General features: G+C 47.3%; 2 protein-coding genes across 4 annotated transcripts in view; one reads left to right on the top strand and one right to left on the bottom strand.

Moving 5' to 3' along the window:
* Positions 1-6,385, bottom strand: part of LOC135915571 (potassium/sodium hyperpolarization-activated cyclic nucleotide-gated channel 3-like) — a 452,750-nt gene extending 446,365 nt beyond the window's left edge. The window contains exon 1 of the mRNA XM_065448715.1: positions 6,088-6,385. The gene's annotated coding sequence lies outside the window, so the exon portion shown is untranslated. The remainder of the gene's footprint in view (positions 1-6,087) is intronic.
* LOC135915707 (unconventional myosin-Ie-like) overlaps positions 1-13,015 on the top strand; it is a 352,538-nt gene that overhangs the window by 212,069 nt on the left and 127,454 nt on the right. The window lies entirely within an intron of this gene.

Below are 13,015 nucleotides of genomic sequence, written 5' to 3'. Positions count from 1 at the left end.
AATGCATCTGGCTCAGACGCAAATTGACGTAGTCTACAACATGAGATACCTCTAGAAAAATGTGCATTTACTGAAGGGTCTACCTGTGGAAGTCTAACCTGTTTTGATTCGCTCCATTATGAGTTCACACGTGTTGCAGTGTGCCAGAATGCGATATTTCGCACTCATTTGTTTTCTTCTTTATAAAAATGAAACGTGTATAAACAATGAAACACACAGACACACACACACAAACACACGCACACAACACACACGCACGCACGCACGCACGCACGCACTCACTCACTCACTCACTCACTCACTCACTCACTCACTCACTCACTCACTCACTCACTCACTCACTCACTCACTCACTCACGCACGCACGCACGCACGCACGAACGAACGAACGAACGAACGAACGAATGCAGAGCATATCTGTCTGAGCACGGTGAGGATTAGCCATCTGATGTCTGTTTATTGCACGCATGCTGAGTACTCGTGCTTTCGTTGTCGTACCCGCCGCGATTCACTTAAAGTTCGCTAGCCCACGTACGAATTAATTGAACTGGAGACCTAGCTACGAGTATATTAGCAAATTGCAAGCTGATCAGAGTCCGCTCACCCCGATGCGTTATATTGAATTACGGTACAGTCCTGACATACCTTTTCTCGCGACCTTCACGTAGCGCCACAATATTCTGGTTGTTGCTTCACTACTCTAGCCAAACATTACATCACGCGTCGCAAGTCGGCGCCTTCTTCATTTTGTCATATAAATATTCATGGCTAACCATACCTCATATGCTTATTGAATGAACCTCTTCATTCGTTCTTTTTTTTTCGTTTGCCTGTATGTCATCATTTGGTATGTGTTTATGTTCATATTTTAATCATGTATAGATCAATTTTTCATTTGCGATACCTTATTTTTGTTTAGTAAGTATTAACCGGAAGTCTCGCCCTTACGGACTTTGACTGAGGCCTCATCGTGCATATATTTCATACCTAAATGTTTTTATAGTAGGTGCCATAAAAGTTTATTCTGATTTACTTTTGATAGTCTGTGTGTATATATGCGACTGCGCAGGCTAATATTGATCATGGACGACGGGGTTTTCAATGGGGGCACCTATATTTTTGTTTTTCTCCCCGCTTTCTACACTAACCACTTCGGCTCAGCGCTAACGAACGTCTAATCAGCGCTTCGCCTGCTCACGAAACCGAACGTGTGCGATAATGAAAACAGAAATAATGGATATCACGCGTCTTCTTGTTCCTTCCTATTAACGCCGAGACGTCAGAAGTTAATCGAAACTAACTAGCTCTTTCCATGGTTCTGGTTGCACAAACTAGCTATTACCTCCCACTCACGTTTCAGCCTAGGGCCCAATATTGAACGCAGCTAAAGATTAGCCCGACGTCTACTCGTAACTTGGCGTCCAGTACTATTCTCTCTTGCGCTATGTTCGATGGACACTAAGAGGGTCCGACATCTAGCGGGCCCAACATCGACTTTCACTTTCAATCAACGCTGAATGGGGAGATCAACAGAAGCGCGAAATTAGTTTGGATTGGTAGATTACTCTTCTGAAAACTAATCTACATTCTTTTACCGGAGTGATATCGCGAAAAAAAAATGGTCACACTTTCTTTTTTAAACTTCACGCTCGCAGCCATGGCACGAATGCACCATTGTGACGTCACGCACTTCTGGCATATTGGGGTCCTCTTTTGGGCAGGAAGTGTTTACAAAAGGCGTTGTACTGAGATTCTTTCGTTTTGTTGTTGATTTTTTTCTTATGTTTATTTTTTTCCTTTTAGTTTGTAGATGCAATGTGATGTTTAGCACTACGCATGGACCATTAGTTGCTGCTAAAATATGTGACGTCACAGAACTGATAGTGCAGGGACTCCAGACGAGGTGATACCACCTGTCTTCTGTTTCTCTGCCTTTTCTATCTCGTCAAGCTTCCGCTCATGGCAAGACTAACCCATTTGTATATGTTAGGTTGAACCAGAGTCCTTTAATACGTCAATATTAGCAGCAGATTGTTTTAATCCTTAAGCATTAAAGGGCTCTGGTGGAACCTACCAATTGTCCTTAGCTCAATCGTCTTTCCCGTTTTTCCTTTAAGAATAGCAGTGCAAGCGGTGTGTTGATATATCGCCCGTTTGGTAAGCACACCTCTTTCAGCGCACACCTACGTAACAATGACGGTGACGTTGCCATAAGGCACATTTGCCTCCAATTCATCCGCCTGCCTGCCAGTTTAACACTTAAGTGGCAAATTTCTACGTGTGCTCAAGGTCAAGACAATTGGATGACCTTGACCTTCTCTTCCTCGACATTTCTCGACGTTATTTTTTTTTTCGTGAATTAACCGCGTAGCTCACTCACAACTAGCAATTTTTAGCACCCAATACCACATTTGAAAATAGCGCACACTGGCTCACCTGGTGCAACTTGCTGGTGCAGCGAAGCTGTTACTGCGGCTAAAACCGCTTGAGGACGTAAACGTAAGCACCGAAAGCGCAACGTTTTAAACTATCATCCCCACCTCTACGAATAACCAAAGATCGCAGCGTGCCGAAAATATAAAAGTGTAGTTTAAGGGTTGACGACAATGGTGTGTGGACAAGTTACAAATACGGCAGTTATTCGGAACGTTTAGAGGTACTTTATCACAATTTTTAGCTAATCACCTGCACGGACGGTTTCTAGATTTCAAAGACGCGCTCCGAAAGAAGTGCAGAGTATATCGGTTCAGAGGTTGTACGTGAATAGAGTATTTACATAAAAGAACGCCCGAGAAAATGTTAAACAATTTTGGTAGAATAAAGAGGCTACAAGAATGTATTAAATTTGCACCAAGAGTGGTTTGCCGGGAGAGGAATCAGTGACTTTGTATGTTCGAATATTTGTAAGAATATAGAAAACGCGCGGAGAAGAACACGCTGGTAAAATAGCAAAATAATGGGGGTCTTGGGAGAGTCGCGTCAAACTAACGAAAGTGGAGCAAGAGTAGCGACTACTTCGTTTCTAGCAGGGCAATAACTTTGAAATTGTCGCTGTAGGAGAACATGCAAAGGTTTTGAACTTAGACTTTGCACACGTAGACCACCCCTGCGTTGAGGCATGAGTTAAGATTGTTTTAAGCATTCGACAGCATTAATTTAAGAGAGTTATTCTAAAGGAGATGCATTTTCAAGGTCACCGGCGCTCTAGAAACAGCTGCGGCCCTCCGGTGGAAAACCATGCGTCCCGCCTGCGCCGAAGTAATCGCCGCAGCAATTTCTCTGAGATATCTCTGTGGGTTTTGAATAAAAAAAACATACAAAAATATGAAGCCGGCATGTTCGAATCCCACGGCAAACGAACCTTATTGGCGTTTCTTGAGGATTAGAAGAGAACTATGGAATGCATAGAGGTCACGAAGTAAGGGACAGTGGCCACATTCACTTTGTTATAGCTCAGAACAAGTAGGGATGTAGCCGTCAGCTGCGGCTGGCGTGGCACTAAACACTCTCTGATATTCTGGTCTGGTGCACAGGGCGGTGACGACTTCAACTGCGGGGAGTTCTTGAACAGTGGCAATATTCCTGAACCGCGCTCCACTTAAAGGCGCTTATAGCATTAGTGCGAAAATGTAAACAACCTTTGTGTTAGTGTATTTGGCGCGCGGGTATGTCTTAGTGTGTGTGTGTGTGTGTGTGTGGGCTTTGCTTTTATCTCACCGTCCTTCTTGTAAGCCTCGCCATTTCACCTGGATTAGCACGTCAGGCATATCCATATACTAGTAAACTTCCTATCTATCTATCTATCTATCTATCTATCTATCTATCTATCTATCTATCTATCTATCTATCTATCTATCTATCTATCTATCTATCTATCTATCTATCTATCTATCTATCTATCTATCTATCTATCTATCTATCTATCTATCTATCTATCTATCTATCTATCTATCTATCTATCTATCTATCTAATCTAATCTAATCTAATCTAATGTCTGTCTTGCACTTGTTCTTACACGGTCAAAAGAATCACTACAGAACCAGTCTACCCGTACAAAGTGCAATGCTATACCACTTATAACGGCGCTTCTAAGCCATCAGCATACCTCTCATCTGACAGGTAACTGGACACAAGTTTCGTGCTTACGCTGAATTTGTTTGTCACTTTCGTGAGATGGCAACCTCGGTATACTGATCGGAAGGGTTGCGATGAATGAATCACCCTAGCGTTCGGTTGTACACGTGTACAACCGAACGTGTCAATACACGTACACATGTCAATACAAGTACACGTGTCAATATTATTACGGGGAGGAATATTTACAGAGGATACATGCGTGTACGGGGAGAATATTGCTGTATTCTCCCTGTACTACCCGTATCTGGATCTCCGCAGCGGACGACACGTCTGTTCTGCTGTGTTGGCTAATGACGCTACCCCGCACCTCCACCAAATATTACGGGGAAGAATATTTACAGGAGCTATATATGCAGAGAGAACGCGTAGCTCGAAACCACAGGGCAGAGCGATACCACTGATTGATGACAGCGTCACATCATGTTCCTCTTCTCGTCACAACGTCTTTCTATAGCGGCACAGGCTACTACGTAACAATACTTGCGCTAGCCAATATATAGTGATCACGATAACATAAAGCCAGCAGACTATAGCTTCGCATTGCCGCCATTTGTTATTTCGTTTCGCATATGGCTATAAAGGTTGCATGACGTCCGTGTGCGGATAACTATAAATAACCATAGAACACGGCTGTTCAATGAGGTGACTGCTAATTATGACATTGTTGAGACGTGCCTAGATCAGATCTGTTGTATATTTCTAGATATAAATCATTACAAATTGTTCAGCCAAATTATAAAGTGCGAATGCAGCTATGTGCTAAACTAGAAGACAAGTACGTACCTACCACCAATGAATGCCCGAACCGGATGCCCCCCATCCGCACACGTACCTCCCAGTACAAATAATTTACAATGCAGTAGTATAGAAACCAAAACAAACGGAAGCCAATGAATACATTTTTTAAGAGAAGCGCCAATATTTTAAGATTGTGTACTGATCTATCGAAGCCGGTAACGACGTAAAACTTTCACCAGTCAAATTAAACTTTTTCGGGGTTCGCTCATCGAGTTGCGCATAGAACACGTCAGATTTCAAGACATATTAATTCGTCGAAACTTCGCTCGAATGAGAACAAAACGAACTTCCTAAGAGACAAAGGAAGCTCCAACACGCTGCTTATAGTTTGCCTTTTCCGTCTGAAGAAAGCGCGCGTCAACGTCCCGTAACTTCACAGTGTCACGGCACGTTGAGAAAAAATGCAGCGAGGCGAGGTCGCGAGGAAGCCCGTTTCCGCAGCATCAATCATTGTCACATCCGCGCCCTGATCGAGTTGTAGTACTAAACTCTCACTTTATTCTTAAGTTCCGAACCTCGACGATAAAAAACTTCGTAAATGCCGCCGTCGTTTCAAGGCTCCGCGCTCTCTTCGCGTGTTGGTTCCCGTTTTCGCTCAAATCGTTTCGCATCGACACGCAGGCGAGCGTGATGCGATATAACGAACTCCGCGATGCACACGTCAAAGCGTTTGTTAGTGAGGCGTGGCAGTGGAGTTTCAAGGATTTCGCGACACATGCTAAAGTATTCGGGCTGACGCCACTTCTTCTTTTGCCCGAGGTGACGCTCCGCAGGCGATCGAGGGAAACAGCGAGGAGTGTTTGAGGGTGGTGCGGGGTGATGCGGCGAGGGATTACGAGCCATGCCGCACATGCCAGCACAATCGGAATTCAGGTGGCGGCAAGCTTAAGTTTGGGAGGATTGTTGTGGGGCCGTCGAGGTGGTCTCTGGATTTAGGTCGTTTCTGTTTTGGGTTCGGATACTTGTGTTAGCAGGCGAGAGACGGGTGAGCAGCGGCGGGTGTTTTGGGCAGCGTGTCTCGTCAGGAAACCGGGGTGAAGCTGGGCACAGGGAGACGCACGTGTGCGGCTCGCAAGGATCGGAGAGGAGATGGGTACGTGTGGAGGGAGGAATAGCGGGGGGATGCGTATGCATTTTTTTTTCTCCTTTACCTGCCTGCTGCTGCTGCTGTCAGTCGCTTGCGGCCTTGTCAGTCCGAGCCAAGAATGGACGTCGGAGTTGACGCGACAAGGTAGTTGGTAGTGTTCGCTCGGGTCGCTTCCTTCCTTCCTTTCTTGTTTTTCTTCCCCCGCAGCTTCGCTTCGCCAAAGAAAAAAAAAATAAATAAAAGTCAGTGACGACGAGTCGAAGAAGAGCCGCGAGCGCGTGCGTGCGACTGCACGGCTAGCCGCCAGTGCCGCCAACTCGCGACGGGGGGAGGTTGCGACCGCGGTCCGGAGCCCAGCGTTCGCGGCACGGGCTCCCGCGGCCAGAAACTGGCGCCGCCGGCCGACGCTCCTTGCGCGGCTGCTCCCTTGCCTTCCTTCGCCGAAGGCGGAGGAAGAGGAGGATCAAGGGCTCGGGAGGAAGGAGGAGAGAGAGTGGAAGGGAGAGATATAGGAGAGGGAAGAGAAAGACCGGACTTGAGACGGAGAACGAGAGGTACGGTAGCGCCATCTTCCGGACCCGCAGGCGGGGAAGCGCGGGTATCTGCGAATGGCCCGCGCCGCGAATCGCGCCCTTCGAGGGACACCGGAAGCCCCGCGCGCATTGCCGCTCCACGTAGGACTGTAGGTTAATTGGTTGTTTGACTGGTTCCGCTGGCGCTGGCAAGGGCGTCGCAAAGCGGGTACAGCGTTGAGAGAGGGCTAGTCGGGTTTTTGGTCGGGCAATTATTCGATGGATTACTTAGCGCCGTCCAAATTGCTCCCTAAGGAAAGTAGGGGCGGTTTTCGTGCCCTGTCGTGGCGTAGTCACAGCCCTTGCGGATAATTACGCAAAAAATCGCGCACTGGTTGGTCCCGGTGAATGCAGGGAATTGACGTTCATGATAATGCAATTCTCTACGTTTAGGTGGCGAGGAACAGCGTCGCGTAATTGTAAGGATTGCATGAGCATTCTAGGAAGGAGAGCGTTAGAACTTGACTGGCTCTATTCATTCTATCTTCACTCTGTCTTCGCAGAGCGCACAGCGGCGAGCGACTTGTCTACCCTGAAAAGAACAGGCGCTGGTCAAGCGTGACAGCAAACGTGATCCGTGCAGAGTGTTGGTTAACGACAGACAGTCACGTCTTACGAAAGAAACGCTTCGGGAGTTTGAGTGCCTAATAGCCGTCCTTACCCACCTTAAAACACACGAAATGCTTTCTTCAATACTGGGGTCTGATGATCGACTGACTAATCCATCCTCAGGCTTCCGTCGCGTTTGTCGGTTCATTGGTTCGGTCGACTAGCCACTCGATGCTGTGAAAGTTTGATGGCTGAAGGGTTTGAGGTGAATAAACGCACCAGTGGTGCCCACCTATCAGACAGTATAGGTTAGATCGTGTACGGGTGAACGGCGCTTGATGCACTCTTTGCACGCGTCAGTGCATTTGTGGATTTTTGCTGCGCTCCAGTGAACGACGTGAGTTATAAGCGAGTACGTCTTGCTAACCTTGACAGTATCCTTGCTTGACGCAAAGGAAGATGACAAAAGATATAAAACGTTCCCCATTTTTATTTTACGAGTGATCCTCCCAAGGCGTTCTTCCGGTTGACGTCACGCACCTCGTTTACCCTTCAACTTCGATCCTCTCTAGTCTTCTCGCAGACTATAGCGTCGCCATCGCCGACGTGCGTGGAATTGTTCGTTCGAGCCCGATTTAGTGAATGGCTCGAGCTAGTCGATGCGCTCTTCCTCTTTCGTTTTTGACCCTTTCGCTCTCTAACTACGGATTTTCCTTCCGACGAAACGTACTCTTGAACGGATTCCTTTTTTCATCCGTTGAAAACAGAAAAAAAAGAACAAAAGACGGATGCGACATTCTGTTTTGGTGTTTCATTTGGTCCCCTTCTTCTTTTCGGATATTCGGCTTCTGTTTAGCGGAAGGGCTGCTTGCTTATTACTTCACGGCACGTGCTTGGTAGAAAAGGCTCCTCGCGCTGCCTGTGCGGATAGAAAACATCCCAGTGTGCGACGTTGGAACGAAACGTTGTGGAAGATCACCGATATACGGCGGTTACAGTGGGGCACTCTCGGGGGATACGATATATCGTTTTTTTTGTTTTTTTTTTTTGTAGCTTGAAAGTTGCTTTGTCTCCGTTTGTTCGACCGAGTACGCGTATGAGCAGGCTGTTTCAATTTCGTCATGCTTATACTATAACTCTTATGTGTCGGGTCGACTCCCATCTAAAGCTGCAATCTTCGCGCGGCAAATGCAAGAAGAGTAATGGCCCTTGTCCTTGCAAAATAATCACCCTACACATGCAAATAATGGCGAGACGGTTTGTTTGTACGTGCAGTTTGCTTAACGCTTTGCGGCAGGCGCTCAAGATATCCAAGGGGATGACGAAAAAATAATGCAGACTCAATTGATGCACACACTCGGGTACGATAGATGCGTACCTCGGTCAGTCCGGAAGGTCAGGAACTTGATTACTGCGAGTTCGACGAAGAGACAGAGCCGCTTCATGTGTCGAGGACATTACGCCGCTCAACGTGCTGGTCCCGACACTAAGTCAGTGCATTGGTTAAAGTTTAGGTTCTTGGACGTTGCGAGGAATCGGAAGCTCCCTTTATCTCTTTCTGAAGCTCCAGTATATGTTAACACAGTCCTCGAATCCTTCGCACCTGTGGCACGTTAGAGTTCCGGATAAGGATTTCTTTTTTTGCTCACGCAAACTTTTAACTAAACAATTGTTTACATAGGGTCATTCTCTGTAGAGAAATAGGAGTCTAATCAAGAGTGTTGTATCGTTATTTCATAAGTCTCCATTTCCTTGCTTAAGATAGGTTGCTTATCAGTAAGGCTTTGTTTTTCCCAGGTTTAAGTTTAAGTTACGTTCAGGAGTTTCACGTGCTATTTACGTCCATGTCAACGCGAAGCCACCACAGCCGGGAATGAAACCCGAAACCCCTCGTTCAAGTACGCAATAACTGCGGTGTCATTATTTATTTATAATTTTGAGTAAGAGTGTTTACAATCCATATAGTTTAGCTGGTCTCGTGAAAGGTTTCCATAAATCTGCGACCGACATCGTTTTTCGCTACTACAAGCCTAAATAGCCGCTGTATAGCGCTTAGACATTTAGCTTACCGGACGTTGTCACGGTTGGGGACAACTGACGCACCTGTCTGCCGAAGACGCTCGGCTGTGCAGTCTTCGGAACTGCGCGACAGGTTCTCGTTTGTGCGTACTGTCGGAACGTATTCTTATGTATGCGTTTTTTTTATCTCGTCATTGTATCCCCTCTGCCCCGCACAGGATTGCCTCCTGAAAAGTTAATCTGCCTGCCTTCTTTCACCTGACATCTTTCTCTTTGTCTACCTTACAGTCCGTCTGCGCGTCTGTACGTCCGTCCATTCATCAGTAGGTAGTCCACGTCTTATCTCCCTTGGAGTGAGTATGGCTTGCAATGGTTGGGGTCGGGCATGAAATAGATGGTAGCTGGCCCATGCCGTCGTCCAACTTACCCACGCTGAGGACGTTGTTGAAGGGAGAGACTTGTTCTCATCGAGAACGAGGAATATGGGATTTATTTACAGTACCTACATGAGAACGTTACAGTTCACCAGTCTAACATGACTGAAAGAGGAATGCACAGTCAGCAGCTGCGCCACGGCTGCTTATAAACACTCTGTCCTCCCTAGATCCCTAGGTGAAGGAAAACGGCCGTTCAACCTTCTACCAATTCGGAGCGTCCAAAGTCAGCGTAGCCGACCCGCCTTTGAGGGGGAGAGTTTATGCACTCACTTCCGCACAGGTTGCACTGACCACACCGAGGTGAGAGGGTTCTCCCAGACAGAGGTCTTGACCCGAGCAGGCGCCTCTTTATCCCATAGTTGACCCTGCAGTCAGTTGCCGCCGCGTCTGTCCATTGACTCGTGAGACTTCTAAGACTCGTGAGACGGCGCCGCAAAACACCTTATTCCAGGACTACCCCCGCTCCAATCATACCGTGAAGGCGATGGCGACTCCACAAACAATACCTGGTCAGCTGACTGCGTGTACACATCCTGGCAGCGCTCGCTTGGGGAGGCGGCGTATTGTCGTCCTTACAATGCGAGTCGCCGCAACAGTCATACCGGCGCCAACGGCCTGTTGACTCGGCGCATTGTTGTTCTCAAAGCGAGTCGGCGCAGTAGAGATGGTGGCGCCGTTCTGTTGGGGACTGTCGCTTCCCCGAAGATTGCCAGCCCTTGCCGGTTGAACGTAACAGGCTGCTCGGTGATTCTTTCATTTATGCCGACCATTTCCCTCTGAGACGCACAACGCTCGCGGTTCCGAGTGAAGATGCGTCTCAGATGAGGCTAGATACGAGGCATCTGGTGAAAAATCGGCGCGGTGGACGTGGATACCTATCACCGGGATATCGCCTGTATGTTCATCTCTCCCTGCGGAACAGTTTTCATCTACTGGCTTTCGATGTGGTCGAGGAATCTTTTTATTTATTTTTTTATTTTTGGTAGTGCCAAAAGAATTGAGACAGAAATGGCCTGTGGAAACGGGAGACGTCGCAGTGCACTCGAATCGGTAAGCTGTCTGTACCCGGTCATTGCGCGTCTGGTTTGTGCAGGGTGTTTAAGCGAACACATTCAATTTTTTTTTTATGCCTGTGGCAGATAGCATAATTCTAGTCCATGAGCTGGTCTACTCGAGGAGGTGAACATTACTTGCACAAAAGTTTGAAATACATAATCGTCTAATTAACAAAAATGCACTGCACTTATTAAGTTTTTAACTATAGTAGGATACAACTTAAAAAAAAAACAGAACCTGACAACCAAGACACACGGACCGTGCGTTACTCCGCCAGCCAATCACAGAAGCAGACAAAATCGTCGTCAGTGGCCATTTCAAAATTGCGTCGTACTGATACCCCCGGAGCGTCTGCTATTCCTGGAGAGTCATGGACAAAGTATTGGGAGTGTGAACATTTCACTCTTCAAAAGTCCGCAGTACAGTTCATTTCACTGCTGACGCCGTCTTATTCATGAAAGTTCACTACCAACTGAAGTGAAACATGGCAACAAATAGTTCCAGCGAAGCAAGCGTTCTATGTCAGTTCAATAAATAATTAGGCCTTCATTGTTGCACCATAATATGCGAAGGAAAACGTACAAAACTACGCGCGTATAATTTTATTTTGTGGTCACCGTCTTATTTAGGTAAGCGGGAAAGGTTGAAGCACGAACTCTTTGCAGCCTCGCGGAGGAACAATGGCTGGTGGTTAAGGGAATGTGGGCGGGGCTTCACTGCAGACTTGAGTTGTATCCCACTATATTTTCCTTATGGCAGATATAGCAATTTACAAATTCTAGCCGAGGAGTTTGTAAGGCTGCGAATGAATATTGTCACGGTAGTAGAGACGGTGAAAAACAGCAGCAAAACTGTGAATAACCTCTTATTGGGCGAACCTGTGCCCACAAAAGCAAGTTACAGTCAAAGCGCAACCATAGCGTCGAACACAGTCGGCGATCGTCGAAACCTTATTTTGCCGGTCGAGCGCGTCGGCTCATATACGTGAGTCATCAAGAGAGAGAGAGAGAGAGAGAAAGCAAGGACAGGAAAGGCAGGGAGGTCAACCAGAAGAGTATCCGGTTTGCTACCCTACACTGGGTGTGGGGGAAAGGGGAATGGAAAAAGGAGAAAGGGAGAGAGAGTGAGCACTGAGTACGTGTGGGCGGGACACTATGCACAGGGACACTATAAACGGTCTCTTAAACCGGTGTACCTCAAGTATTGCAGTAATACACGATGCGCTTTTCGTGCCAGTGACGGATCTGGCCACGGTCCGAGTATCTTTGACTCGATGAAAGGTCGTAAGTCTAGTCGGTGCAAAGTTTCCTGCAGAGAGAGGCGTTGTACATCGTAGCGGGGGCAGCAAAGTTTCCATAGTATAATCGCTGGTGCCCACGTGTCTTCATATAGAAAGTACTACACAATTCGCGTCGCGCATACAATCAGATTACACAAGGTTCGATGGCAACCGACAACGCATAGAACCATCGATAACATTCGAGTAAGTTCCAATTATGCAGGCTCGTCTTGTGCTGGGCGTTAACTTCAAGTTATTAGTGAGAAAATGCAGCCCGCGAGAAAATGATAAACAAGTACACGTGTCAATACTTGGTGCCTTCGCGGAATGTATGACGGCGCTCACAGAGAACATTCTATATTGTTCATTCTTGCGTTCTTTTATGCGAAGCATATTACGAGGGCTCAACCCAGCTCCTCAGGCGCGGCGGTGACCATGAAATCACGTGACACCGTGACGTCACGACAGAGGAGAAGTGGCTTTGGCTCAACTCTTGCAAGACGGGCTGGGTGGGAATCGAACCAGGGTCTCCGGAGTGTGGGACGGAGACGCTACCACTGAGCCACGAGTATAACGCTTCAAAGCGGTACAAAAGCGCCTCTAGTGAATGCGGTGTTGCCTTAGAAACGCGCTGTTTCTAAGGCGTGCGTCTCTTGCTCAGGCGCACATTTCGTTGCCGCGCCGAACGCTGCTTTGCTCGACGCTCACCGCGTCCAATGCGGGGCGCGTAGTCGCTGCCCTGTAGCCCATTGTCTTACACCCCTTGGCGGGTCGACGGGAACGCTGTCGCGTTCCACTCTTGAATGCGAAGAAGTAATGCATGAGTTGTTTCTTCGTCTAGCCGAACCAAATATAGCCAAGCAACAGCAGTTCACCAGGCTAAACAGTGGTTCAACAACTAAAATAAAGGCTAGTATGCTTCGCATCCTGGGCTTAACCTTACCTAAGCCACAGCCATTTTTTTCACTCATCGTTCGTACGCCTTTCCTTGTACTTGGGACATGTCGTCGTTAACCTCCCTTTGGTTTCTTTGCTATCTCTTAGCCAGGCAAGGTGATTTAAGAACGAGCTCGTGACCCG

The sequence above is a fragment of the Dermacentor albipictus genome, chromosome 1 (genome assembly GCF_038994185.2).
Source record: "Dermacentor albipictus isolate Rhodes 1998 colony chromosome 1, USDA_Dalb.pri_finalv2, whole genome shotgun sequence".
NCBI lineage: Eukaryota > Metazoa > Arthropoda > Arachnida > Ixodida > Ixodidae > Dermacentor > Dermacentor albipictus.
Note: the sequence above shows the minus strand (reverse complement) of the source record. Positions and strands in the feature narration are given on the sequence as shown.